We start from the raw sequence: 15,347 nt of genomic DNA, 5'->3' as shown, positions 1-15,347 counted from the left end.
CTTGGGCTCCCTCTTGCCCCGATGTTGTCAGGGGGTGCAGCGGGTGCCCGGGGCAGGAAGGTTTGGGTTCCCTCCTGCCCGACCGTAATCGGGGGGGGGGGTTAGTGATCGCGGGGCAGGAGGGCTTGGGTTTCTTCCTGCCCGACTGTAATTGGGGGGTTAGCGATCGCGGGGCAAGAGGGCTTAAGCTCCCTCTTGCCCTGATGTTGTCAGGGGGGGTGATGTATCGCAGCAGGAGAGATGCCTCATCTCCCCTACCGCAATGCCATCACTCCTCTACCCAAACTGCCGCAACCCGCAGCAGGAGAGATAGGGCATCTCTCCTGCCGCGAGTCACAGCAGTTCGGGTAGAATATTATGTACAATTCTGGAGGCTGCACCTTCAAAAAGATATAAAAAGGATGGAGTCGGTCCAGAGGAAGGCTACTAAAATGGTGTGTGGTCTTCATGATAGGGCGTATGGGGACAGACTTAAAGATCTCAAACTGTATACTTTGAAGGAAAGGCAGGAAAGGGGAGTTATGATAGAGACATTTAAATACCTACGTAATATAAATGTGCATGAGTCGAGTCTCTTTCATTTGAAAGGAAACTCTGCTATGAGAGGGCAAAGGATGAAATTAAGAGGCTCCGGAGTAATCTGAGGAAATACTTTTTTACGGAAAGGGTGGTAGATGTGTGGAACAGTCTCCTGGAAGAGGTGGTGGAGACAGAGACTGTGTCTGAATTCAAGAGGGCCTGGGATAGGCACGTGGGATCTCTCGGATCTTGAATCTCTCGGTTACTGTGGATGGGTAGACTAGATGGGCCATTTGTCCTTTATCTGCCATCATGTTTCTCCATCAAGAGCTATACACTTAGACCAATGAATTTCCAGTTTTTTTGTATCGTAGGAAAAATAGCTTACAAAAAAAACTGGAAACTCGCTGGACTATGTAGGATGTATGAAAATTCAGATATGCACCTAGTGGAACTTTGAAGTTTTGATTATCTAATATAATAAAATGATAGGCCGCGCATGCGCACTAAAAAAACGTGTTCCCTGATCTGTCACGAAAAAACAATTGCGCATGCGCGGCCCCGGCGGCGGCTTTCAAATAAAAAAAAATTTACATAGCTGCGGCGGCCTTCCTCACCCCCGGCTCCTCTCTCAAACTGGACCACGATCGACAGAGAGGAACTGCGGTGGCGGCGCAGCTCAGGCACCACAAGCGCGCAACCCGGGCCCCGTGTCTGCCTACCCTTCCCCCCAACACAACGCATTTCCCCCCCACCCCCCGAACGAATCAATAAATGGAGCCGGACCGCCCTCCACAACAGACCAGGAGTCCTTTGCCGCTCACCCCCTTCCCTTGACGCTGACCCGAATACCTACCCGGCGATTCAAGCAGCCTGTGCAGCAGTCTTCACACGCTGCTTCAGGCCCTTCTACTGCCCTGATTTGCTCTGCCGCGTCTCTGATGATGTCATCCATTCCCTGAATGCTAGGAGCTCTTTGCACCGAGCACACACATAAGACACCTCACCAACTGGGAGATAATCAAACATGTGATAGTGCAAAAATCTGGATATCCCCCATCTTGCTGCTGGATTGCTGCCTACATTATTTCTTATGGGGAAATTCGCTTTGATATACAAGTGCTTTGGATTACAGCCTTGTTTCCGGAACGAATTATGCTCGCAAACCAAGGTTTTACTGTATTTCTATTTTTAGTTCATAGATACTTATCCCATGCTTGTTGAGGGTCTGTCTATGTGAAAGAGGCCAGTTATTCTGATAGCACTGAATGTCTATGTAGAATCAATTGGTACTAATCCAATTGGTTTAGCAGGTATATTAATGTTCTTGTGTCTACTGATATGTTTTCCTCGGTAGGCTTTTGTTGTGTGACTCTTGGAAGTAGTAAGTGCTATTATGGTATGGTAGATTTGCTTTATAGGTCCTGTATGACTTTAAGGTTTTGTATTACTTCAGAATATGCCTAAATATGAGATTTTGGATTTGGATTTAGCTTACGTCAATGTGAATTTTGTACCTGAGACAATGGAGAAGAGTGTGGTGCAGAGGTTAATGCCATAGCCTCAGCACCCTGAGGTTGTGGGTTCAAACCTGCCCTGCTCCTTGTGACCCTGGGCAAATCACTTAATCCCTCCACTGCCCCAGATTGTGAGCCTGCCGGGACAGACAGGGAAAAATGCTTGAGTACCTGAATAAATCCATGTAAACCGTTCTGAGCTCCCCTGGGAGAACGGTATAAAAAATTAAATAAATAAATAAGTGATTTGTCCACAATCTCAAGGAGCAGCAGTTGAATTTGAACCCTGGTTTCTCTGGTTTTCAGTCCACTGCTCTGTTATATAGAACTAGTGCAGATAATATGTAATCCAAACATGGTAACTCAACAATTAACTAAAGTGCAACATAAGAAGTTTCAAGTTTCAAGTTTTATTACCGTTTGATGAATCGCTTATACAAATTTTCTAAGCGATGAACAATTTAAAAAGCCACTAGTTAGTGGTCTCACATACAATTGGATAAAAAAAAAAACAACATACAAATTAAATAAATCGACTAACATTTTTGAGGTCAGATTAAAGACAGACATGATTGAAGGAGGAAAGGGGGGAAAAGTTACAACTTCATTTTATATTGGAAATTACATAAAAGGAAAAAAACCGAGAGGGAGGGAAAGGGGTTAATGTGGTTGATATCTATAACAAAATATGAAGGGTCCAAAATAAGGCAAATTAAACATCAAAAGCATCTTGAAACAAAAAAGTTTTCAATAATTTTTTAAAAGATGAAAGATCTTTTTCATTTCTAATATAATGTGGCAGTGCATTCCACAATTTAGGAGCCATAACAGAAAACCTATCCCTTCTTCTTGTGCCAACGATTTTCAAAGAGGGAACTGTTAGTAAGTTTAAAGAAGATGATCGTAGAGAACGCGGGGCATTGTATGGAATAATCATTCTTGTCATAAATTGTGGTTCATTGAAGGTTAGAACTTTGAATACTAAAAAGAGTATCTTAAAATTAATACGGTGGGAAATGGGAAGCCAGTGTGATTTAATCATTAGTGGTGTAACATGATCATATTTTTTCGCTTTATGAATAAGTTTTATTGCCGTATTTTGAATTACCTGAAGCCGTCTTTTTTCTTTATGTGTTATATTGATTAGAAGAGCGTTGCAGTAATCGATTTTAGATATGATCATGGAATGGATTAATATATTAACAGATTTAGGATCTAGAAATGTAGAGCTTGAATGAATCAGACGTAATTTATGGAAACAAGATTTAACATAAGAATTGTCTCTGCTGGGTCAGACCAGTGGTCCATTGTGCTCAACAGTCCGCTCACGTGGCGGCCCTCTGGTCAAAGACCAGCGCCCTAACTGAAACTTGGTGGCTTTTTGGCAACCTACTAAAAACATTGATAGGCAAATCATTTCTGCTACAGTGCTGTTGAACATCACTGTTCACATGGTCAACTGGAAGATTCTAGACACTGTGTAAGTGCTTCATAAGGAGTATCATTAGTAAGAAGAGATTCACCAGCAGCCTTCGTTTTTTCAAGATAATACTTTTCAGGTGAAAAAGGACAAAATATTTGATTCATACACCCTGCTGAGGTCCACATTTATTGTATCCTCAAATAGAACAGTTGCTTTCCTGCTCAGTTGAGCCTGGGGAAATACGGGGAAGAGAATTAAAACTATGGGGACGGAGAATAGGTGGATGATGAGAAAATGGGGCTATGAAGTGTGATTCACTAAGGGGATGGGATGGGAATGGGAAAAATCTTTGGTTGTGGGGAGGGAATAGAAATGAATCTTTGTCCCTACTATCTAGATTACAGATACTTTTGCTTCAATACCATGGGGCTGGGAGTAAAGGGGGAATCATTCATTCCCCCAAAATATATCACCAATGATACCCCTAATAAATGCTGGAGGGGGGAGGATCAACTGCCTCCTTGGTGTAAGTGGTGATACATTGCATAATACTGATGTCAAGAGAGATTAGAAGGGGTCAAGGGTGGGTTGAATGATTTTCTAAGGGGATATAGGCTTCTATTGGGGATTCTGGTTGTGATTGGTGGTGGGGGGGAGGAATTTAAGGGTGATTTGCTGTGAGCAGGTTTTTCTTTTTTGAGCAGCAACTGCAACCACCTAATTAACAAAATTACCCTGACAAAAATTTTTTTTTAAAAAAATGAAATTAAATGGGGGAAAAAAACATGCAAATAACACAAGAAACTAAACAAAACATTGTTTTGCCTGCACATCCCTAGTGCTCTAGCAGTGCATTGAGGGACTGGATTACTATTTGGAGAAACATAGAAAGTCTGTCAGTTGCTGAGAAAATCCGTAAGACATATTAGTGACTTGATTGACAGTGCAGCTGAAAATATACAGAAAAATGAGTACTTACAAATGATGGATTGAAAATTGTTTCCCTTCTTGCTTTCTCTGTTTTGCCACAAATTATAAACAATGTCCAGATTAATGCTGTTTTTCCAGACTGTAGATATATTTTAATCCTCATTAAATTGTCAAGGTGCTCAACTTCTAGCTTGTTTCTCATCTTTGCTTTAATGGCATTTATCGAGCTGAATTCCTTTTAGCAGTCTGTACTGGATGCTAGAAAAGTTCCACAAACATCCAACATTATTATTATATTATTGTTGTTATTATACAAATACTGTACTTCTATTCCGCCTTTATCTCTTTAGTTCAAGAATGGATTATGGAATTAATAGCTAGGTTAGTTGACCTAGGAATTACAGTGAGTGAAATGAGTTATAATGAACATTATTTATTTTAAAATGTTCTACACCCCTAAACCGAGGCGGTTTCTAAAAAACATATACAATATAGAGCCAATGCATCCTATAGCTAAAATCAAGCTGTCTTAACATCTGCACTTCTGGCAAACTGACAGTCCTATTACATAAATGCATCAATAAATAACTGTGTCTTGAATAATCTTTTAAAGCTAGCATGTTCTACACAAAGATGTACCGTATTTTCACGCATATAACGCGCGCGTTATACGCGTTTTTACCTACCGCGCATACCCCTCGCGCGTTATATGCGTGAGCGCGGTATACAAAAGTTTTAAAACATAGTTCCCACCCCGCCCGACGCCCGATTCACCCCCCCCCAGCAGGACCGCTCGCACCCCCACCCCGAACGACCGCTCGCACGCGCTCCCACCCGCACCCGCATCCACGATCGGAGCAAGAGGGAGCCCAAGCCCTCTTGCCCGGCCGACTCCCCGACGTCCGATACATCCCCCCCCCCCCGGCAGGACCACTCGCACCCCCACCCCGAACGACCGCTCGCACCGCTCCCACCCGCACCCGCATCCACGATCGGAGCAAGAGGGAGCCCAAGCCCTCTTGCCCGGCCGCCCCCCCGACGTCCGATACATCCCCCCCCCCCGGCAGGACCACTCGCACCCCCACCCCGAACGACCGCTCGCACGCGCTCCCACCCGCACCCGCATCCACGATCGGAGCAAGAGGGAGCCCAAGCCCTCTTGCCCGGCCGACTCCCCGACGTCCGATACATCCCCCCCCCCCGGCAGGACCACTCGCACCCCCACCCCGAAGGACCGCCGACTTCCCGACAATATCGGGCCAGAAGGGAGCCCAAACCCTCCTGGCCACGGCGACCCCCTAACCCCACCCCGCACTACATTACGGGCAGGAGGGATCCCAGGCCCTCCTGCCCTCGACGCAAACCCCCCTCCCCCCCAACGACCGCCCCCCCCCAAGAACCTCCGACCGCCCCCCAGCCGACCCGCGATCCCCCTGGCGACCCCCACGACCCCCCCACCCCCCTTCCCCGTACCTTTGGTAGTTGGCCGGACAGACGGGAGCCAAACCCGCCTGTCCGGCAGGCAGCCAACGAAGGAATGAGGCCGGATTGGCCCATCCATCCTAAAGCTCCGCCTACTGGTGGGGCCTAAGGCGCGTGGGCCAATCAGAATAGGCCCTGGAGCCTTAGGTCCCACCTGGGGGCGCGGCCTGAGGCACATAAGTCAATATAAGCACATTTAACTTTAAAATATACATAACCAACCATTTTCTCCCTCCCACCTAATGATAATTTAATAAAACACAGAAGCATAGATTTCCTCAATAACCGTACTCTATTCAATTAGTCATATCCTTCCATCCTCCCACCTATCCCAAGTGTAAATATTTAAAGATCAAATTATGACAGAAATACCCCCCCCCCCACCCTTCCCTGGATGTGTACCAAAATAAGCAAAAACTGACACCCCAATATCAACCACTCTTTCAGTGAAAAAGTATTTCCTGGTGTCGCCGTGCAATTTACCGCCCTTGATTCTCCATGGATGTCCTCTTGTCGCCGTCGGACCTTTGAAAAAGAAGATATCCTCTTCTACCTCGATACGGCCCGTGAGGTATTTGAACGTCTCGATCATGTCTCCCCTCTCTCTGCGTTCCTCGAGTGAGTATAGGCGTAATTTATCCAGCCGTTCCTCGTACAGGAGATCCTTGAGTCCCGAGACCATCCGGGAGGCCATTCGCTGGACTGACTCAAGTCTCAGTACATCCTTGCGGTAATGAGGCCTCCAGAATTGTACGCAGTACTCCAGATGGGGCCTCACCATGGATCTATACAACGGCATAATGACTTCAGGCTTACAGCTGACGAAACTGACACTGTCATTATACCAAGCTAATAAATAATTCCTCTACTCACCCATGCTGCACGTGTGTACATGCGTTGCCTTTATAAAAAAAAACTGTTTAGCACATGTCCTGCTTTAGGGTTCCCAGGTGGTATTTATGGGTACACTGTTGGCACCTAACATTTACACAATTGCCTCCTAACTGCTTAGTGCAAGATGTGGCAGGGACTGGTCGGGTTATAGGCAGAGACTGGGCACAGACTGTGCATTGTAATGAACACACAGTAAGTAGCGTGCATTGTCAAATGTGCAGTTACTATGAGTGTATGTAAAGCCATCTCAAGAGGTGGCATTAGGTGCATCAATGCTAATCACACTTGACAGGAGCTCATGCTTGGGAACTTGTCTGCAGAATCTGCAAGGGGAATGCTGGACATACTTCCAACAGTTACTGCACAGCCTGTCCACATACCACATGTTAATTCTGAGTGTTAATATACAGTAAATAGAAATGCCTACTGCACAACCTTAGATATGTTTTATTTGGGCCTGCCACAATGCGAGTTATATACAGTAGGCTCTAATGGTTCACTGCAGCAAGACTAATAGAGGGTTTGAAGTTTAAGAAACATGTTACCCCAGTATGACAATCATTGCACTGGTTCCCAGTGAGAATGAGATGTCAATTCATAAAATAATTTTGACATCTCATAAAACCTTTTAGGTTAGAAGGTGCAGAGGGTTGGGGTTTTTTGGGTTTTTTTTTTTTAGATAACTTATGATTGAGCTTTTGTCTTGGTGGCACCCTTTTTATTGAAACACATTACTCTGGGAGGTGAGATTAATGCCAAATGATGTACTGTAGGAACAGAGGGGTAAAACTACCACAAAAATGAACATACAGAAAAAAAAAGTAGAAATAAACCACTGAGTATAAGGATGACACAGGAATAGCAAAAAAAAAATATAAAAATGTTTATTAAAACTGGAAAAACACAAAAATAAGATGGTGGTAGTACGAAGTCAGCGGTGTTAACAGCAGTTCAGGAGCGTTTTCCTACTACAATTCTCTTCAGCAAGCCGCATTCCAAAAGGAAGAGTAGTGTCCATCCTGAGCCCACTGCAGTAAGGATATCTATCCCTACCCAGAGGTCTATCCTGGACTTCACCGCTGCTCTCTTTAACCCCATTGGAATACCTGGAGGTTTGCTCGAGCTCTTTCCGGCTGGAAGAATGACTGGGGATGTTGAGCTGATGGTTTCTCTCTCCCCTCCAGTGGCTGTTTCGCCACCGCATCCTGCCCAGCTTGCAGTCCAATTGGGGGAGCCCTATACGGAAGTGAACGCTTGGAAGACCCCGAATCAGGGGGTTGGACTCGCAAGAGTAGAGACAGAGCAGGGAGCTCTACAAGCTGGCTTGCCAGCTAGCTCTGAACCAACAAAGACGGCAGCAATTACACTCGAGAGATTTTGGGAGTCTCTTGAGCGGTTGAATTCTCAGGTAGCCAGATCTTCACAAGAAACAGCACACTTGTAAGTACGGTAGACGTTTTGAGGAAATCCATGGATAAAATCAGCAAAGATTTTTTTAAAGAGATAAAGGATGTTAAGGATAATGTGGCGGGAATTCAAATGATAACTAATAAGTTTGGTCAATGAGAGAACTGTTTTGAGTAGAAAAATTGAGCAGTTGGAGAATTATAATCGAAGATTAAATGTCTGCCTATTGAATTTTCCAAAGGCCTTTGGGGTGACTCCTATAGATATGTGGAAGAGATACCTAATTGAAGTATTAAAATTTTCCACGCAACATATTCCACCATTAAATAGAATTTATTATTTACCTACAAAAAAGGCTGATGGACCTACCCCAGGAGCAGAGGAACTTCCACAATCAGATCCACTTAATGTTACCGAACTATTGATTTGTTTGAGAGGGCTACATTGTTCATATCTTTTGTCTCAAACATTGTTTCATGGGAAAAAAGTGGATTTTCCCTGATGTCACCAGAACAACCCAAGAACGAAGAAAACTGTTTCCTGCTCTGAGACCTGAGATTTTAACCCTTGGAGCAACATTTTTGCTTGCATACCCATGCAAATGTTTGATAAAATATCAAGGGGTTAAATATGTTTACTGTACCCCAGATCAGCTACGAGTTTTCTTAGATGTGAAGAATCTAGCTGCCAGGAAGGTCTAAATCAACAGCAGAAAGGATGGGGAATTAAAGCTGTTATGACAGTATAATACTGTCCTGACCTCCTCTTTTCAAGGGAGAATAGGCCCAGCTTCTCTAATCTCTCACTGTATGGCAACTCCTCCAACCCCTTAACCATTTTAGTCGCTCTTCTCTGGACCCTTTCGAGTAGTGCCGTGTCCTTTTTTATGTATGGTGACCAGTGCTGGATGCAGTATTACAGGTGAGGGCGCACCATGGCCCGGTACAGTGGCATGACACCTTCTCTGATCTGTTCGTGATCCCCTTCTTAATTATTCCTAGCATTCTGTTCGCCCTTTTTGCCGCTGACGTGCATTGCGCAGACAGCTTCATCGACTTGTTGAACAGTACTCCCAAGTCTCTTTCCTGGGGGGTCTCTCCTCTCTCTGTGTTGTTTAATATAGCGGTAAATTGCCATTTGGCAATTTCCCCCTTTTTTTATGTTTACCATCTGTTTTTCTTGTACAAGAGGATATTTTTGTGAATCATGTTAAAACTTTTAAATAAATAAATAATTTTAAAAAACAAACACAAAAATAAGGTAACCAATCACAGTAGAAGTAATTTACAGCATCACTGTACTTGGATAGGCCGAAGGTTCATGAAGTCCAAGTAAGGAGGAGATTCTCCAGCAGCCTTTTTAAAAAGATAATCCTTTGTTATTTCTAGGTGAAAAAGGGCAAAATGCTTGATTCATACGACTTGCTTAGGTCCACATTTATTTGTATCTCCAAATGTCCAATGTAGTTGCTTTCTTGCCAAGGGGAAATGAGGGGAATAAAATGAAAACGACAGGGATGGTGAGGGGATGAGGTTACAAAAGGCGCTTCACTGTGGGGATGGGGTGGGAATGGGGGGGAAAATATTTTGGGCTCCTTTTATCAAGCCAAACTAATGGTTTAACGCGCGGAATAGCGCGCGCTAATCCGTCGGCCGCACTAGCCGCAACCGCCTCCTCTTGAGCAGGTTAACGCATGATGAAAAGTCGCGCAAGTTAACCCCGCCAGCAAGGCTTGATAAAAGGAGCCCTTTGTTGCAGGGCAGGAATGTGGATGAATCTTTGTCCCTACGTCACTCTCTATGGGATTTAATCGGGGAGGAAGCTTCCTAATCAGTTAAACCCACTATCGACCCCCCTTGGAGCATTCAAGAGGACTAACATGGCAACTGCATTACCTTAGTCTTAGTAGTTCTCAGAAATCCAAGCATAGTATGTTTTTTTAAATCTACATATGCTGAGGAAGGTTAGACATCTCTTTTCATCATTGTCACTTTTCCACCTTAGTTCAGTCAATTATGTTATCTCGTTTCGACTATTGCAATGTTATTTACCTTGGTGTTGAAGAAACAAGCCTCTACAGATTGCAATTAATTAAAAATACTGCTGCGAAATTGATTTTTTGGGAAACGTAAATTTGATCACGTGACGCCGTTGCTTCAAAGTCTTCATTGGCTCCCAGTTTGTTTTAGAGTTCAATTTAAGTGTTGCCTGTGTGGTTTTTAAAATTTTACATGGTATTTTTACTCCTCTCCTTCCTCTATCCTGGAATGTTTATAGATTTTCTTTTGCAAGAGGTGATCAACAATTCAAATTATCTCTTCCTTCCAAAAAAAGGGATTAAGGGAGTTAAGTTTTTCAGTCACTCTCTGATTTTTAAACCATCTCAACTGTGGAACGACCTTCCACTTCTTTTAAGGAGTTCCGGCTCACTTCAACCTTTTCGCAAATCCTTAAAAACGACTTTATTTGCTTAACACTTTGAAAATTAACTTGACCAAACTTAGTCTTGTTCTTTTGTTTTTTTATTCGATAACTTAACTATTGTAAACCGAGTCGAGCTTTCCTTGAATGATGACTCGGTATATAAAGTCAAGTATTAGATTAGATTAGATAATATCCATGACCATTTAAACTTTTGTAACTACTTTGGAAAATGTCCACCAATGAATAAAATAGGAAAAACAAAAATAACATAATAGTAGAGTTGACAATTATATAAGGTTAATAAATCTGTAACAGTTCAAGTTTCAGGGATTTCTTCCTTAGGCAATAGCCAAAGGTACTACGTTTACTTAATTTACATGATCCAGCTGCACTTTTATAAACTTTCCAGTAGATGCCTCCAGAGACCACTATACTTTCTAAGAACCTGCAGCTTGAAACAGGAATTCCTGTCTTTTTTTATATTTATGCCTGAAGTAGTCTTGATACAAACACAAGAGGTTTGAAATGAAAGACTTTAGATTGCTTAGGTTCTGCAGCCTACTTGAAAATACAGAAATCTGTAATTCAGGAAATTTTGAGAAAGAATATTCCATAATGTGATATATAATTTAGGAGCCTATGTAATAAACCATGGTGATTTAACTGGGCAGGAGAGGCTTCTGCCCTGTTAAATCGCTTGTGCATGGCTATTCATGGATATTAGCAGCACTTAACCGGAGAGCAATTAAAACCGTACTGTTTGACAAATTCATCTCCTAAACAGAAGCCTCACTACTTACAAAGTTATATTTTCCCTCTGTCAATTCCTGCGTAATATGTTGTCCCCTCACTTTCTGCATTTTGCAATCCGCTGATTGTCCAGCATTATTCCTTGGGTTGCATACATGAGACCTAAATTACATACTTAGATTCATATTTTCCTTTTAACTATTTCTTGTTAATAAGTTGTACCCTCACTATTTGCATTCTGTAATTCACTGACTGTCCAGTTTTATTCTGTAATTCGCTTTATTCAGTATTTCGCTTTATTCTGGAATCCACTTTATTCTGTAACTCGCTTTATTCTGTAATTCGCTTCATTCTGCAATTTGCCTTATTGTCTAGCTGTATTCTAAAATTTGCTTTATTCCAGCTTTATTCCTTGTGTTGCATACAAGAGACCTATACTACATACTTAAGATTCATATATTCTTTTTATCTATTTCTTATGTGATAAGTTGTACCCTCACTTCCTGCATTCTGTAATTCGCTGATTGTCCAACCTTCTTCGATGTGAACCGCCTAGAAGTCATTCGACTGTGGCGGTATAGAAGAATAAAGTTATTATTATTATTAACCAGTGGTACCAATGAACATCAGCATTGACTGTCCCCACAGTATCCAGATTGTGTCGGGCAGTGCAAGGGCAGAGTCTAAGCGGAGCTGGCACTTATCTGGATACTGGCAATATTCCATGTCAGTGCCTGAATAGCTAATTGAGCAGATTAGGGCCATATGAAAAGCTGTTCTATTTTTGCTTGGTTAGCTGTTCGGACTAACCAGCGCCCAGATAACTTCCAGGTGGTGGCCTGTTTTCCTCCCCTTTCTCAAGAGCATTGCTCCTCCATTGCACGTTCCCTCCCCAGTGTTGTTTATTTATTAATTTAAACATTTATATCCCGCATATCTGGAATCTGTGCAGGTTACAACAGCACATTCATAATTAAAACAATACAACCAAATAATAACATGATATCAACATACCACCTCAATCCTATGACTCAAAACTTAAAAGTAAAACTATATCTAAACTAAAAACAGCCCAACTCTGGGAAGGCATTTCTCAAAACAGAAATGCTTTCATTCTTTTATGAAAAGACAAATTGAATCTGGGAGAGTGAGTTCCATAATAGGGGCCCTGCCACCCCAAAGATTCGAGCTTTGGTTATAGAACAAATGGGCAGAACAACCAATAAATCTCTGGACAGTGAACACAGTGGACTTCTAGGGACCTATGTCTTCAATAAGGAGGCAACTACTTCGGATAACAATCCGTGAACCAATTTGTACACCAGGTTTAGTATTTTAAATTGAACTCTCCATGCAATAGATAAAGTACTAGATCAAAGCACTTAAGTAAAAGTAAAGGTAAATGCATCATTTGATACATAAGTAAAAAGTATAATGAAAAACAAATTAAAAATTAATTTACTCAAGTAAAAAAGTGTGTGCCTAAAATATTACTTTTTGAGGAAAGAGTAAAAGAGCCACAACTACAATGTCTGTTCATCAAGAATTGCTTCCAGCTTCAGCCTCATCTCTGCTTTAAACTGACTCAACTCATCTAACCAGTTCAAACACAGTAAACTCCACTGTTCTTACAGGATATATTCACTGAACAGCAAAATTTAAGATGAAATGATCCACTGTTTGCATGACAAGGTTTGCAATAGCAAAATCCTGTTCCCAGTTTTGTTGTTTCATTTGTTTTACTGAGGAACTGTCATTTACATCTCCCACTTTTACTTTTTACTTTTAACTGCAAGCATCAAATGGGATGAGACAACTTTCCAATGAGGAATGGCTATAGCATCTAGGGCTCTTCGGGGGAGATTTGATAGAGGTCTATAAAATACTGAGTGGAGTCTAAAGGGTAGATATGAATCACTTGCTTACTCTTTCCAAAAACACTAACCCCCTCTTCTACAAAGCTGCGCAGTAACGGCCCCGAAACCCATAGAGATTTAAAGGGCTTCGGGACTGTTGCTGCACGGCTTTGTAGAAGAGGGGATAAGACATGTGGGTAGAGGGCATGTGATGAAGCTACTGAGTAGTAGATTTAAAGCAAACCATAGAAAATTTTTCCTCACACTGCGTGTGAAGCTTAGCTTAGCAGGGTTTTAAAAAGCTTAGCAGGATTTAAAAAAGGTTTGGATAATTTCCTAAAAGGGAAGTCCATGAGCCATTAGTAAGATGGCTTGAGGAAATTCACTGCTTATTCTTAGGATTAGCAGGATAAAATCTGTTTTTCTCCTTGGGATCTTAACAGGCCACTGTTAGAAACAGGTTACTGGGCTTGATCGACCTTTGATCTGTCCCAGTATGGCAACTCTTATTTTCTTATGTTATGTAAAATCCAGATAAATAATAGCAACCGGCTCATCCTTACCTATGTGTTTATTCATCCCTTCAAAAAAATGATGCAAGTTGGAGAGGCATGATATCCCTTTGCAAATTTATGTTGACTTTGTTTCATTAATCCATACCTATGTACATGTTCAGTAATTTTATTCTTTATAATAGTCTCTACTATTTTGCCTGGCACCGATATAAGACTCACCTGTCTTAATTTCCTGGGTCACCTCTGGAACCGTTTAAAAGAATGATATTACATTGGCCACCCTCCAAGCTTTTGGTGCCATGATTGATTTTTAAAAAGTTAAATTAATAATAATAATAAATCACAATTTCATTGTTTTAATTCTATCAGATTATTTGCTACTATTTAGTTTGTCAAATTGCCCTATTAGATCTTCCAGGTTTATAAAGATTTGCTTCATTTCTTCTGACTCATTATCGTTAAATGCCGTCATTGATACAGTTATCTTTTCCATATCTTCTTCAGTGAAGATTGAAGCAAAAAATGTATTTAGTTTCTCCATTATGACAGATAACTTTCTGAAGTCAAAAAGTCTACTAGTTTCTGTGGAGATTTAGTTAGGATTTTTCCTGATGTCTCAAGAGCTACGCAACTAAGGAGAAAGGAATTTTTGAAATTGAGAGCTAGAGTTTTAGCTCTTAAGGCATCATTTTATTTAAAATTTCCTTGTAAATGTCTTGTTCAATTACAACACAAACACAAAAAACAGGGGAAACAAATCCACAAAATACAAAGGAACAAATCTAAGTGGAAATGTCCAATCAGAAAGGTGCACAAAAAAGTGTCTTTCAGCTCATCTGATTGATCCAAAATCGCCGTCATACCGCAGCCTTGCAGCAAATGAAAAGGCTGCGGTATGACGGCGATTTGATAGAAACGGCATTTCAAGTAGTTCACATAACTTTTTATATACCCAAAGACCTCCAAGACTCCTGATGCAGGCCGTGAGGCCGAAACATGTACATGTCGGGTCATTGAGTTACTTTGGATGAATAAAGATTTTGGATCAATCAGATGAGTTGAAAGACACTTTTTTGTGCACCTTTCTGATTGGACATTTCCACTTAGATTTGTTCAATTACAAGACATTCAATATGTATTTTGGGACCCCATTCAATTGCAACAATTTTTAATGTCTCGAGAAAAGAAATGAGGTTTGTTGCTTTAATGTTTCATCTCTGAGAAATTGGAGGAATGTCAAAGTCCCCCCAAAATGGAATGGTTAGGATTCGATGAATCAGGAACCAATTCTTAGTTTTCTTTATATCTTGTGTTAGTTGGTATTAAGATTTGGCTCTCCAACTTTGTGGGCTTGAAAAGGAATTTTTGTATTATATGTATAACTATTGCTAAACTTTGTGAAATAATCCTTTTTCTTTGGTATCATTTGATATTAGTAATTGTAAAATTTGCATAAATAAAAAAAAAAAGTCTAGTTTCTTTCTCTGAATGCAGAAAACAAAATGCATTGGATTGCTGCTGTTTTCAGTTTTGTGCTGAGCTGCTGGTATCGTCCATTGGATTTGAAAAAAGCAAGACAGGGAGATGCTTCACTGGATGCTTGTCAAAAACGTCAGGATGATTGGCAAGA

At 41.6% G+C, this 15,347-nt stretch overlaps 1 protein-coding gene and 1 long non-coding RNA gene across 7 annotated transcripts in view; one reads left to right on the top strand and one right to left on the bottom strand.

Moving 5' to 3' along the window:
* TTC29 (tetratricopeptide repeat domain 29) overlaps positions 1–15,347 on the top strand; it is a 479,583-nt gene that overhangs the window by 251,010 nt on the left and 213,226 nt on the right. The window lies entirely within an intron of this gene.
* Positions 1–15,347, bottom strand: part of LOC117358713 — a 39,552-nt gene that overhangs the window by 2,748 nt on the left and 21,457 nt on the right. The window contains exon 2 of the long non-coding RNA XR_004539063.1: positions 4,439–4,647. This is a non-coding gene — a long non-coding RNA (uncharacterized LOC117358713). The remainder of the gene's footprint in view (positions 1–4,438; positions 4,648–15,347) is intronic.

Source organism: Geotrypetes seraphini, chromosome 1 (assembly GCF_902459505.1).
Source record: "Geotrypetes seraphini chromosome 1, aGeoSer1.1, whole genome shotgun sequence".
Lineage (NCBI taxonomy): Eukaryota > Metazoa > Chordata > Amphibia > Gymnophiona > Dermophiidae > Geotrypetes > Geotrypetes seraphini.
The sequence above is the reverse complement of the archived record's forward strand: the minus strand, read 5'-3'. Positions and strand labels throughout refer to the sequence as shown.